Raw genomic sequence first — 11,314 nt, forward strand, 5'->3', positions numbered from 1 at the left:
AAATTCCTTATCATCAAGGACCAGGTTAATTAGGTTATAAATATCACTTATTCAAAATATGTAAAGCACAATCTCTTCCCCCTTTTGGCATCATCGAAAAGTTGCATACAAAGTGTGAGTCCCAGATTTTAATAAGTACTCATGGCCACTGGGGCAACTGCAAGTGCAATCATGGATTAATCATCAATAATCAAGTAAACATATTTAAACTACCAAGAAAAGATTAACATTAATCAAGAGCAAAAGACAGTAGATATCATTGATAGAAGATATGTTGCTACCACAATCCACAACCAGAAAACAAAAATATCCAAAACATGAGCAAAAAGAAAGAAAAATCCCTAATCCGGGTCACTGAAGGTACTAGACAGGTTCAGAAGATAAAGGCTAGAATTCCTAAGGCTTGGGGGAGCTAGAGGGTTGGTTTTGGGCTTGGAGAAGATTCAGCATATTGTGAAGAATTCCATCATTCTTCTCCTTTTCCTTAGCAAGTCAGTCCTGAGAGCATCCCTCTCAGATTCCACCTCTACCACACGAGCCTTTAGCCTAGCTATCTCAGCATCCTTGGCTTCACTTTCCTGAACAAGAGCCCTGACTTTACTGTTTATAGGAGTCTTCTTGGATGAACCAGGTTCATTTGGGATGGCATCGACTAAGTAGTCACAAGCAAGCAGAGTGTTAATGCCAAAGTAGTCCTTGCTTGAGGCCATTTCCCATTTCTTCAGAGGCACATTGCGCCTATTCAGAATTGTAGTCAGAATAAAGCCATAGGGGGTAGCATGAGCCTTGGAACCATTGATAACCCTGTCTAGTAGCTTGATGATGAATGCATGCTAGTTAATTTGCCCTCCACTTTCAAGGCACTCCATCAGAACTAAGTCCATATAGTTTGCAATATGCCTTCTCTCATGCCTGGGCAGTAGGCACTTGTTGACAAACTCAAAAATGACTTTGTGTTGTGGCTTCATTTCACTTTTGTGCACAAACTTGGCCTCATTCACTTCTTTAACATCACAGAATCTCCTAGTGATTTCAAGGGCAGAAGGAAGAGAATCCAGACTGGGCCATCTCTGTCTGGTGTAATCATCAATCACTCAGCAGGGATGTCTAGAATTTCTCCCAGTTTCTCTACATCAAATGTCACTTGAACTCCTTTGACTTTGCTAGTAACCCTGCCCTCTTTGACTTTAGCATTTGCCATGAATTCAATAATTTCATTTCTGGCCAATCTCCTTTCCATCTGAAGGACCATGTCCTTCCAGCCCTGAGCAGCTAAGGTGTCAACCAAGCGAACCATTCCTGGTTCCACCAAATCTTTCAGCAATCTACCCTTTAAAATTTTCCTTTTGCCAAACTTGGAAAGCTTGTCTTGTTCACCATCAGACTCGTTTTCTTCTTCACCACTCCATTGCTCATCTTCAGAAATTCGAACTTGTTTACTTTTCACTGCAGACCTTGTCCTCTTGGCTAATGAAGGTTCAGCAGCCTCAGATACAGAGGAAGACTTCTTGGAAGAAGTCTTGGGCTTTTTGGGCTTGGGGGTCTAAACCTTCACTGGTGCAATTTCTTCCTAATGGACCAGTTCCATCTCCTCAATTTCAACAGCTTCTGAGGACTCTGCAACCTTCCCTTTTCCTTTATTCATCCTTTTCTTCTTACTTTCAGCTAAGGCCTTTTGTAGATCAACCTCACTCTGTTTCACCCTGCTAGGGGTGTGCATTCAAATCGGTTTATCGATAAATCGAATCGATTATTTGTTATCGAAATCGAAATCGAAAAAATCGAAACCTTATTGAAACGATAACGATAAGCATATGTACAAATCGTAATCGATAAGTAATTATCGATAAGGGTCAAAATCGAATCGATAAAGCGAATGCACACCCATAGACTGTAGACATTTGTTAAATGAGTAATTACCTATTTGTGTAGATTAATATAACATACAGAATGTATATATATTCCGCTACTATTTTGAAAGCGGCTATACAATATTATTTTCCCTAATCTATACCCTTTCCTTTACCCTAAGTCCCTTACCCTATTATTTCCTCTACCACATTTAAGGAATGATCATATTTAAAGATCAAGGGAATGAAGTTCAAATTAATGGAAAACAGAATTAGCCGTGATGATGTGTTTTGTTTTGTTTTGTTTTTTTTATACCGTTGGAGTGTTGGTGGCATACATTTGATCCCTTACTTTTGTTTTGTTGCATGTGCTTGTTGACACAATTTTTATATTATAAATGGTGTTCGTCTTATTTTAGCTTTTTTTTGTCCATATTAGTTAGGCGGCTTTATAGCGATATACTTTCCGTGGAATCCCGCAAATTTTTTTATTAGTGTAATCGATAACCGAATCGATAAGCCCCCAAAATCGATAAATCGAAATCGAAAAAATCGAAACCTTATTGAAACGATAACGATAAGCATATGTACAAATCGATAATCGATAAGTAATTATCGATAAGGGTCAAAATCGAATCGATAAATCGAATGCACACCCCTACACCCTGCTTCTTGTGGCTCTTCCCTGTGGCAAAAGGGTTTTAGTAGGTGTTGGGGAGGAAGCCTTTCTTTTCTTAAAAGGTTTAGGAGCACTGGGGACTTTTGGTGTGGATGTTCTCCTTTTCTTTGGATCGTAACTGGCACCTACCTTTTTCAAAAGGTCTGCTAGGGTCGCTTCAACTGATGAACCAGGTTCATCTCCCTGTGAACTTAGATTAACTAACCCTTTAGCAGCTTCACCAGAACCACTTCCCCCTAACTTCTTGCCACTTTCTTCAACATTTTCTCGTACCACCCCACAAATAGCAGGTACAGACAAATCAGCAGTGGGTGAATGATCAACCACTCCTTTCCCTTTTCCCCTCTCTTCACCACTGTCACCCTCTTTTTTTTTCCAGATTTCCTTTTACCTCCACTCCTTCTTACCTCATGTAATTCCACATCCCTGATAGGCCCAACCAGAATAAACCTAGTTTCTAAATTCTCAGTCAAAGAAGAACTTACCTTAGAATGGGATTCTTGAGCCTTCTCAGAGTCAGATGACCCAGGTCCTTCCCCATCACTACCAGACTTGTACGACTCAGAATCAGAGTTAGATTCAGAGTCTTGGACCTGGCTTGCCTTTAATTTCTCATTCAATTTCTTTGAAAGAGCCCCAGAAGCTACTATTTTTCGAGCACGTATTTTTACCTTTCTCAGCCTGGGTTTGGGAGTTGTGCTAGGTGGAGGAGGGGTAGTTGAATCAGAGGGAGTGGCTGTAGAGGAGTTCCAGGGTTGTCTTGTGGGTTTGTCATTATCGCTGATTTCTTGAGAGAATTGGTGAGTTAGAACTTTGGAGAGGAAAGCAATTGAAAGTGAAGAAGAGTTTTTTTCACGGTTTAGTATTATGAAGATGGCAGGAGGTAATGATGCGTATTTAAAGAGAAATACACATTTAATGTATAACGGCAGCTTTAGCAGTAGTCAATTAGAGTCTAATCAACCTGAAATTTCAGGTTTGAATGAATGGTTAAGCTTCCCTCGATTTTAGGCAAATTTTGTGGTTTAGAGTTCTAATACGGACGGAACTGGTTCAAAACCAACGGATAGATTTTTCTAAGGAGTTTGAACAATTGTAGGACTTCTGCTCATGATTTAAATATTTATATTTCTAATTGTGCAGAGTATAGAAAACATACCTTAGCATTCAGATGAACCAACACTGATGAACCAGGTTCTTCATTTAGAATTCTCTTGACCATGCCTCAATTTACCATAATAGAGAAAATTTTGTAAGAGATCAGTGTGTCATATTAACACATGTCACAGGAGTATACTAATTACAGTATGAAGCTGAGTAAAAATTAATCTAGATATTTACACATGTTCAGATTTCCTAGCCAAATTTTTTTTTTATTTTTCAATTTTTTTTTCATTGTGCATTCTGAGCTGGTCCTATTAGGTGATTTTAATCATCCCTAATTCCAACTTGTTCCTTTCAAAGTTTTTTCTACTCAGTGCTTTAGTAAAGATGTCAGCAATTTATTTATCAGTAGCACAAAACTCTATGGTAATCAATCCTTTCTCATAGTTATCTCTTAAGAAGTGGTGTCTAACATCTATGTGTTTAGTCCTCTAATGATGAACAGGGTTCTTTGTCATGCTTATAGCACTAGTGTTATCACAAAATATAGGAATGCAACCAACTTCAATGCCAAAATCTATCAGCTACTGTTTGATCCATAGCAGTTGAGCACAACAAGAGGCAACAACAATATATTCAGCCTCAGCAGTGGATAAGGCCACTGAATTCTGCTTTTTAGTGGCCCATGATACAAGACATGAACCAAGAAAATGAGCCATACCTGAGGTGCTCTTCCTATCCACAAGGAAACCTGCATAATCAGCGTCAACATACCCTACTAGATTGAAATTACTACCTTTAGGGTACCAAAGACAGAGATCAGTAGTGCCTTTCAAATATCTCAGTATTCTTTTGACAGCAGTCAAGTGAGATTCCTTTGGGTTAGCCTGAAAACGAGCAAAAAGCCCTACACTGAAAACTATGTCAGGTCTGCTGGCAGTAAGATACAAAAGTGAACCAATCATACCCCTATACAACTTCTGATCAACAGATGAACTAGGTTCATCTATGTCTAATTTAGTGGCAGTTGCAATGGGAGTGTCTATTCCTTTGATTCATTCATTTTAAACTTTTTGATCAACTCTTTTGCATATTTCTACTGATGGATCATGGTTCCATTCGGGTTTTTTTTATCTATAAGCCTAAGAAAAAGTTAAGCTCACCCATCATACTCATTTCAAACTCACTCCCCATTAATTTGGCAAAATCTTTACTTAGTTTGTCAGTGGTTGCCCAAAAAATTATGTCATCAACATATATTTGTACCACAAGATGATCCTTACCTTTTTCCCTCAGGAATAGAGTACTGTCAATCTTACCTCTTTTGTAGCCATGTTCAAGCAGGAATTTGGACAATCATTCATACCATGCTCTAGGAGCCTGCTTGAGTCCATAGAGAGACTTGTCTAATTTGTACACATGTTCAGGACATTCCTTGCTCTCAAACCCTGGAAGTTGTTTAACAAACACTTCTTCTTTTAGATAGCCATTCAGGAAGGCACTTTTGACATCCATCTGATGAAGAGTGAATTCCATGTGTACTGCAAAGGCTATGAGGATTCTTATTGCCTCCAGTCTTGTAATTGGAGCAAAGGTCTCATCATAGTCTATACTCTCCTCTTGGCTATAACCCTAGACCACCAGTCTTGCCTTGTTCCTTGTAACTGTTCCATCTTCATCAAGCTTGTTTCTGAAGACCCATTTAGTGCCAATTACTGATCTGTCCTTGGGTCTTGGAACTAGGTGCCAAACTTGACTTCTCTCAAACTGATTGAGTTCATCTTGCATTGCATACCCAATCTGCATCCTGCAAAGCCTCAATAACATTTTTAGGTTCAATAAGAGATAAGAAAGCATTAAAAGCACACAGATTCTTTAATTGTGATCTAGTTTTAACTCCAGAGGTTTTATCAGTGATTATGTTCTCAACGGGATGAGAACTTTGATACTTGTAAGGTTTCACAACCAACTGATTTCTGCTTGATGTTTCTCCCATGTTCTGTTGCTGAGGAGCAGGATCATGAACATGTTCCTTTAGGGGATTGAGTTCAATTCCTCTTTGTTCAGTTCCCCTTGTCAGGTTGCCCTGGATGGAAGAACCTGTTCCATCACCTGTTCCTTCTTTTGGTGCAACTTTAGCTTGAGCTGAGACTTCACTCAAATCTTTTACCAGCCCAATAGCTTCATCTTCATGTTCCTGTCTCTCAGAAAGAATGTTGGTTTCATTAAAAACTACATGCACACTTTCTTCTACATACAAAGTTCTTTTATTGAACACTTTATAAGCCTTGCTATGTGAAGAATATCCCAAGAATACTCCCTCATCACTTCTGGGATCAAATTTACCTAGGGAGTCCTTTCCATTATTGTGCACAAGGAACTTGCATCCAAATGCCCTAAGATGGGGTATATTTGGTTTTCTCCCTTTAAGTAACTCATAGGGAGTCTTCTCTACAAGAGGTCTAGGCATGCATCTATTAATGATATAACATGCAGTATTTACAGCCTCTGCCTAGAAGCTATGGGGCAGTTTACTAAAAAGAAGCATAGTCCTAGATATATCTTCAAGAGTCCTATTCTTTCTTTCAACTACTCCATTTTGTTGAGGAGTCCTAGGGGCAGAAAAATTATGATCTATACCATGCTCATCACAAAATTCAGCAAACTTATCATTTTCAAATTCAGTTCCATGATCAGACCTGATTGATGCAAGTTGATTACCTAGTTGTTTGTGAGTTTTTCTAACAACGGCAGTAAACATGTCAAATGCTTCATTCTTAGATGTTAAAAATAGTACCCAGGTAAACCTAGAATAATCATCAACAAGTACAATCATATATTTCTTACCACCTCTGCTCAATGTTCTCATTGGACCACAGAGATCCATATGAACCAGTTCCATCGTCCTGGTTGTGCTTACCATTTTCTTGCTTTTAAAGGATGATCTTACCTGCTTCCCCCTTGCACGGGCCTCACAAACTTTGTCTTCCTTGAATTTGATGTTAGGTAACCCTACCACCAGGTCCTTGGAGACTAATTTGTTGAGTTGATTCAAACTTGCATGACCAAGTCTTTTGTGCCACAGGAGGGGATCATTGTCCAACACACTCAAGCAAGTGAATTCATTTTCATAAAGAGTGGACAAATCTACAATGTAAATATTGTTAACTCTTTTTCCCTGCAAAACAATCTTGTCAGTGGTAAGATTAATCACAGAGCATTTGGTAGAGGTAAATGCTACAAGGTTACCTCTGTCACATAGTTGTGATACACTTATTAAGCTATATTTTAGGCCATCTATCAAGTAGACATTCTCAATGGAATGTGAGTCTGTCTTACCTACCTTTCCAACCCCAATAATCTCACCTTTCTTCCCATTTCCAAAGGAGACATTACCTCCTTTTAAATCCTCAAGTGAAAGGAACTGGTTCTTGCTCCAGTCATATGTTTTGAGCAACCACTATCCATGTACCATATTTGGCTACTTCCCTTCACTTGGGCCTGGAAAAAGAAATCAGGGGTTAGTCTTAGGAACCCAAACTTGTTTGGGTCCCTTTCTATAGTCAAAGGGGTAAATTAAATTCCTTTTGGCCCACCCAGGTAGCCTATTTTTCTCTTGAACAAAGGTTTTGTTCTTTTGACTGGCCTTTTCTTTTGCATTACATTCATTTTTGTAATGACCAGTCTCGCCACAGTGTGTGCAGATTTTGTTTTCAGGGAGAGTGATGTACTTGCTTTTGGGGTCCCACTTAGGTGCTTGGGTCCCCTAGCCAAGTCATCTCTTGTTGCTACTGTGGTGTTCTTGTAGCCAGGATATTGCATCAGAAGCCTTATTCCATTTGCAAGTTCTGTCTAGTTCATGCTTTACCTTCCCTAGATCTTCCTTTAAGGTTCTTATCTGCTTATCCTTTTTGTACACCTCATCCTTCATCTTTCCTAGATTTTCTGCTAAGGTGAGATGTGTATGATCAGCTTTCTTCTTACCTGTTCCTAATTTCAGTTTTAAATTTTCAGACCTAAGTTCTAAGACACTGGTGTCAAGTTCAAGAACCTGGTTCTTCAACTCAGCATTTTTACTGTCACTCTCATTTGCCCTAGATTCTAAGTTTTTGCACTTGGCTTTTAAGATCACACACTCCCTAGACAACTGTTCCTTCTCATTGTTAATTATCTCAGACTCATCGATGAAGTCCAGCAATAGTTCAGATAACCTTTCTTTAGACAGAAGTTTAATCTTGTCTTTGAGATGAGTCACACTTACCTCTTGTTCATCATCTGATTCTCCGATAGCCATAAGTGCTTGTTCATCTCCAGCTTCATCTTCTGAATCTTCATCTGATGTCTCTCCCCAAGCAGCAACCATAGCCTTGGTTGATCCTTTGTTCTTTCTTGGTTGAACCTGTTCCTTCTTTCTGTTCCTTCGTTCAGCCCTTTCCTTCTTTCATTCAATTTCCCACTGGGGACAGTTCTTGATCATGTGATCAGTCTTGCCACATTTGTAGCAACCCTCGTGGGTCTGTTTCTTAGGAGCTCTTGGTTTGTTGAAGGTTGTACCTCTTGAAGAACCCTTTCCTCTCATCAGGTACTTTTTGAAATCCCTTGTGATCATGGCCACTACATCATCCTCTAGATCTTCACCTTCAGCTATTCTGAGAGCCAGACTCCTTTCCTTCTTGGGGGCATCCATTTTCATGGTTTGCCTTCTCAGTTCATAGGTAGTGAGATTTCCAATCAGTTCATCCATCTTGAGAGTAGCAATGTTCTTTGATTCCTGAATAGCAGTGATTTTGCTTTCCCAAGTTACTGGTAAGACCCTTGTCAAGATTTTCTCAACCTTGTCTTCTTCAAGGATAATTCTCCAAAGAGATTTAAGTTCATTTGTTAGTGTTGTGAACCTTGTATACATCTCCTAGATAGTTTCTCCTTCCTTCATGGTGAAATTCTCATGTTGAGAATATAGTAGTGTTCCTCTTGATCTCTTTACTTGAGGAGTTCCTTCATGAGCCACTTGTAAAGTGTCCCATATCTCCTTAGTAGTGGTGCAGCTTTGAATCCTGATGTACTCGTCTGGACCTAGTCCACACACAAGCCATTTCTTGGCCTTGGCATTCTTTTCCCATTTCTTCAAATCTTCAGCAGTGCAGTCAGCTCTTGTCTTTGGCACGTCCACTCCTTCAACATTCTTCTTTGTAGTAGCCAGGGGACCATCAGTGACTATGTCCCAGAGTTCATAGTCTTCTCCTATAATGTGATCTCTCATCCTGTTCTTCCACCAAGAATAGTACTGACCATTAAAGAGCGGGGGCCTAGCAGTGGATTGCCCTTCCCAGTTTCCAGGTGGTGCACTCATCTTGATCTTTTCCTAAGGTGTTGACCTCTTCAAGGATAACCCGCTCTAATACCAATTGATGTTTCAGACGTCAATACCACACAACAGGGGGGTGATTTGTGTGGTACCCAATTTTCGCTTAACTTAACTATAGAAGGACCTAGTTCTTCTATGTGTTCCAACTACTACTGTTTGCGGAATAATAAATAAAGAAAATATAGAACATAGAGATTTTTACGTGGAAAACACCTAGCTCAAAAGGTGAAAAAACCACAACCTACTGCTCAGTAGGATTTTCCCAAACTTCCACTAAAATCACTGAGCCAAAACAGCATTTACAAAACTCTTTGTAAACCTAAGGATTAACTCTAATCCCGTTGTGGCACACAACCTCAATTGTTGTGACAACTTCAAGTTATTTCTAACTTGAACACTCTAGGTACCTAATACAATTGCTTCTATGAAAGCTAAAAGGTACAATGTAAAATCACCTACTACAGTTGAACTAGAATAAAAGATAGACACTAGGAACTGGTTCTTCTATCTTGTTCGAGTAGCTTCAGAATTACACGCTTGAATCACACATAAATTGCTTGCACAATTGCCTTGCTCTTTTGCTCTCAATTTAAGTTTAACTTCTGCTTATGTGCGTTACCTGTAAAGGAGAACAACACTGATATTTAATGGGTTAGTAATTAGAGATTGACTGGGATATAAATACTACTCTTCTATCGTAGAAGAGTTCCAGTTGATCTCATACTCTAACACTATCCTCTTCCTAAACTGTGTTCTCTTCATGTAAGGAGTCTTTCTCTCCTTATCCAATATGCAACCTTTTCAATACGATCAGGAGATATTACTTCTGATAAGTTAGAATTATCTCCTTCACGTGCATCTCACATTTTTGGGTCGATCATGACTGTGCTGCACAAGATGGACCTGGTCCATGTCTGAGTTCTTTTGTCAGTCTTCAAAACTTTACCTGTTCTTGGGCCAACAATACCCATGTTCTGCATATTTACTTTGGGTCTACGGAATGGTATTACGGGAGATCCCCCTGCACATTTACGCTTAGGACTACGAGACGGTATCTCGGGAGACCCCCTATTGTTATCTCTATGTACTGAACTGTTATCTTCTGTGATTTTATTCCTGTTAAACTTCACCTTTTATTTTACTATGATATTTCATTCTGTCTTGCTTTTATTATATATATACCAGTAGGGCCTGACCTGACCTCGTTACTACTTGACCGAGGTTAGGCTTGGCACTTACTGGTAACCGTTGTGGTATGCTCATGCTCTTCCCTGCACATGTTTTTTGTGTGCAGATCCAGGTACCTCCTACCAGTCGCGTTCTTAGTTGTTCAGTTGCTGCTATTCCGGAGACTTTAAGGTACATCTGCCACGTCTGCAGACCTCGGAGTCCCCTTCTATCCTTTTTGATGTTTCTTTCCCCTTTAGTTATTCTAGTACAGATGTATAGAACAATTAGAGATTCGTAGAAGCTTATGGCTTACGGTTTTCCGGATCTTGGGAGTGTTATGTATCTGTCGAGAGTTGGTTATTATAAATGCAGTGGTGCATCACTTTTGCTTATTTAAAAAAACTTGCTAAATGTTAGCTGTTGATATGTTCTTTATATCATTTTTGCAAAGTGTTAGGCTTACCTAGTCGTAGAGACTAGGTGCCGTCACGACAATTCACGGAGGGTGAGTTTGTGTCATGACAAGTTTGTATCAAAGCTCTAGTTTCATAGGTGTCATGAGCCACAAGCGGTTTATTAAAGTCTAGCGGATCGGTACGAAGACGTCTGTACTTATCTTTGGGAGGCTATGTAACTGTTAGGAAAAATTTCACTTCTTTTGATTCCTTGTCTTGCGAAATTGTTGACATCAAAATTCTAAATTTCTGTCTTCTATTCTCTCACAAATGGTGAGGACACGTGTAGCCGGAGATGACCAGGCACCCGCGCCCCTGCTAAAGCCGCCAGAGGTCGGGGCCAGGGTAGAGGTCGAGGACGCCCACGGGGTGCAGCTAGAGCACCCGAGCGAGCTGCTACAGAGGAGCCACCAATAGCTCCAGTCGGAGCACAGGCACCTGAGACGCCTACTACTACTACACCAGCTCTTCAAGAGACCCTTGCACAGTTTCCTGAGCATGTTTGGTACTCTAGCTCAGGCAGGGTTGATTCCCCTTGCTCCAGCCACATCTTAGGCCGAAGGAGGAGCACAGACTCCCGTCGCCTGCACCCCAGAGCATCGGATTCAAGTTGATCAGATTCCAAAGGTTATACCGATACCACCTGTAGCCCCAGTTCAGCCCGAGGATAAGGCAGTCGTTTCAGAGGAGG

The sequence above is a fragment of the Nicotiana attenuata genome, unplaced genomic scaffold, assembly GCF_001879085.1.
Source record: "Nicotiana attenuata strain UT unplaced genomic scaffold, NIATTr2, whole genome shotgun sequence".
NCBI lineage: Eukaryota > Viridiplantae > Streptophyta > Magnoliopsida > Solanales > Solanaceae > Nicotiana > Nicotiana attenuata.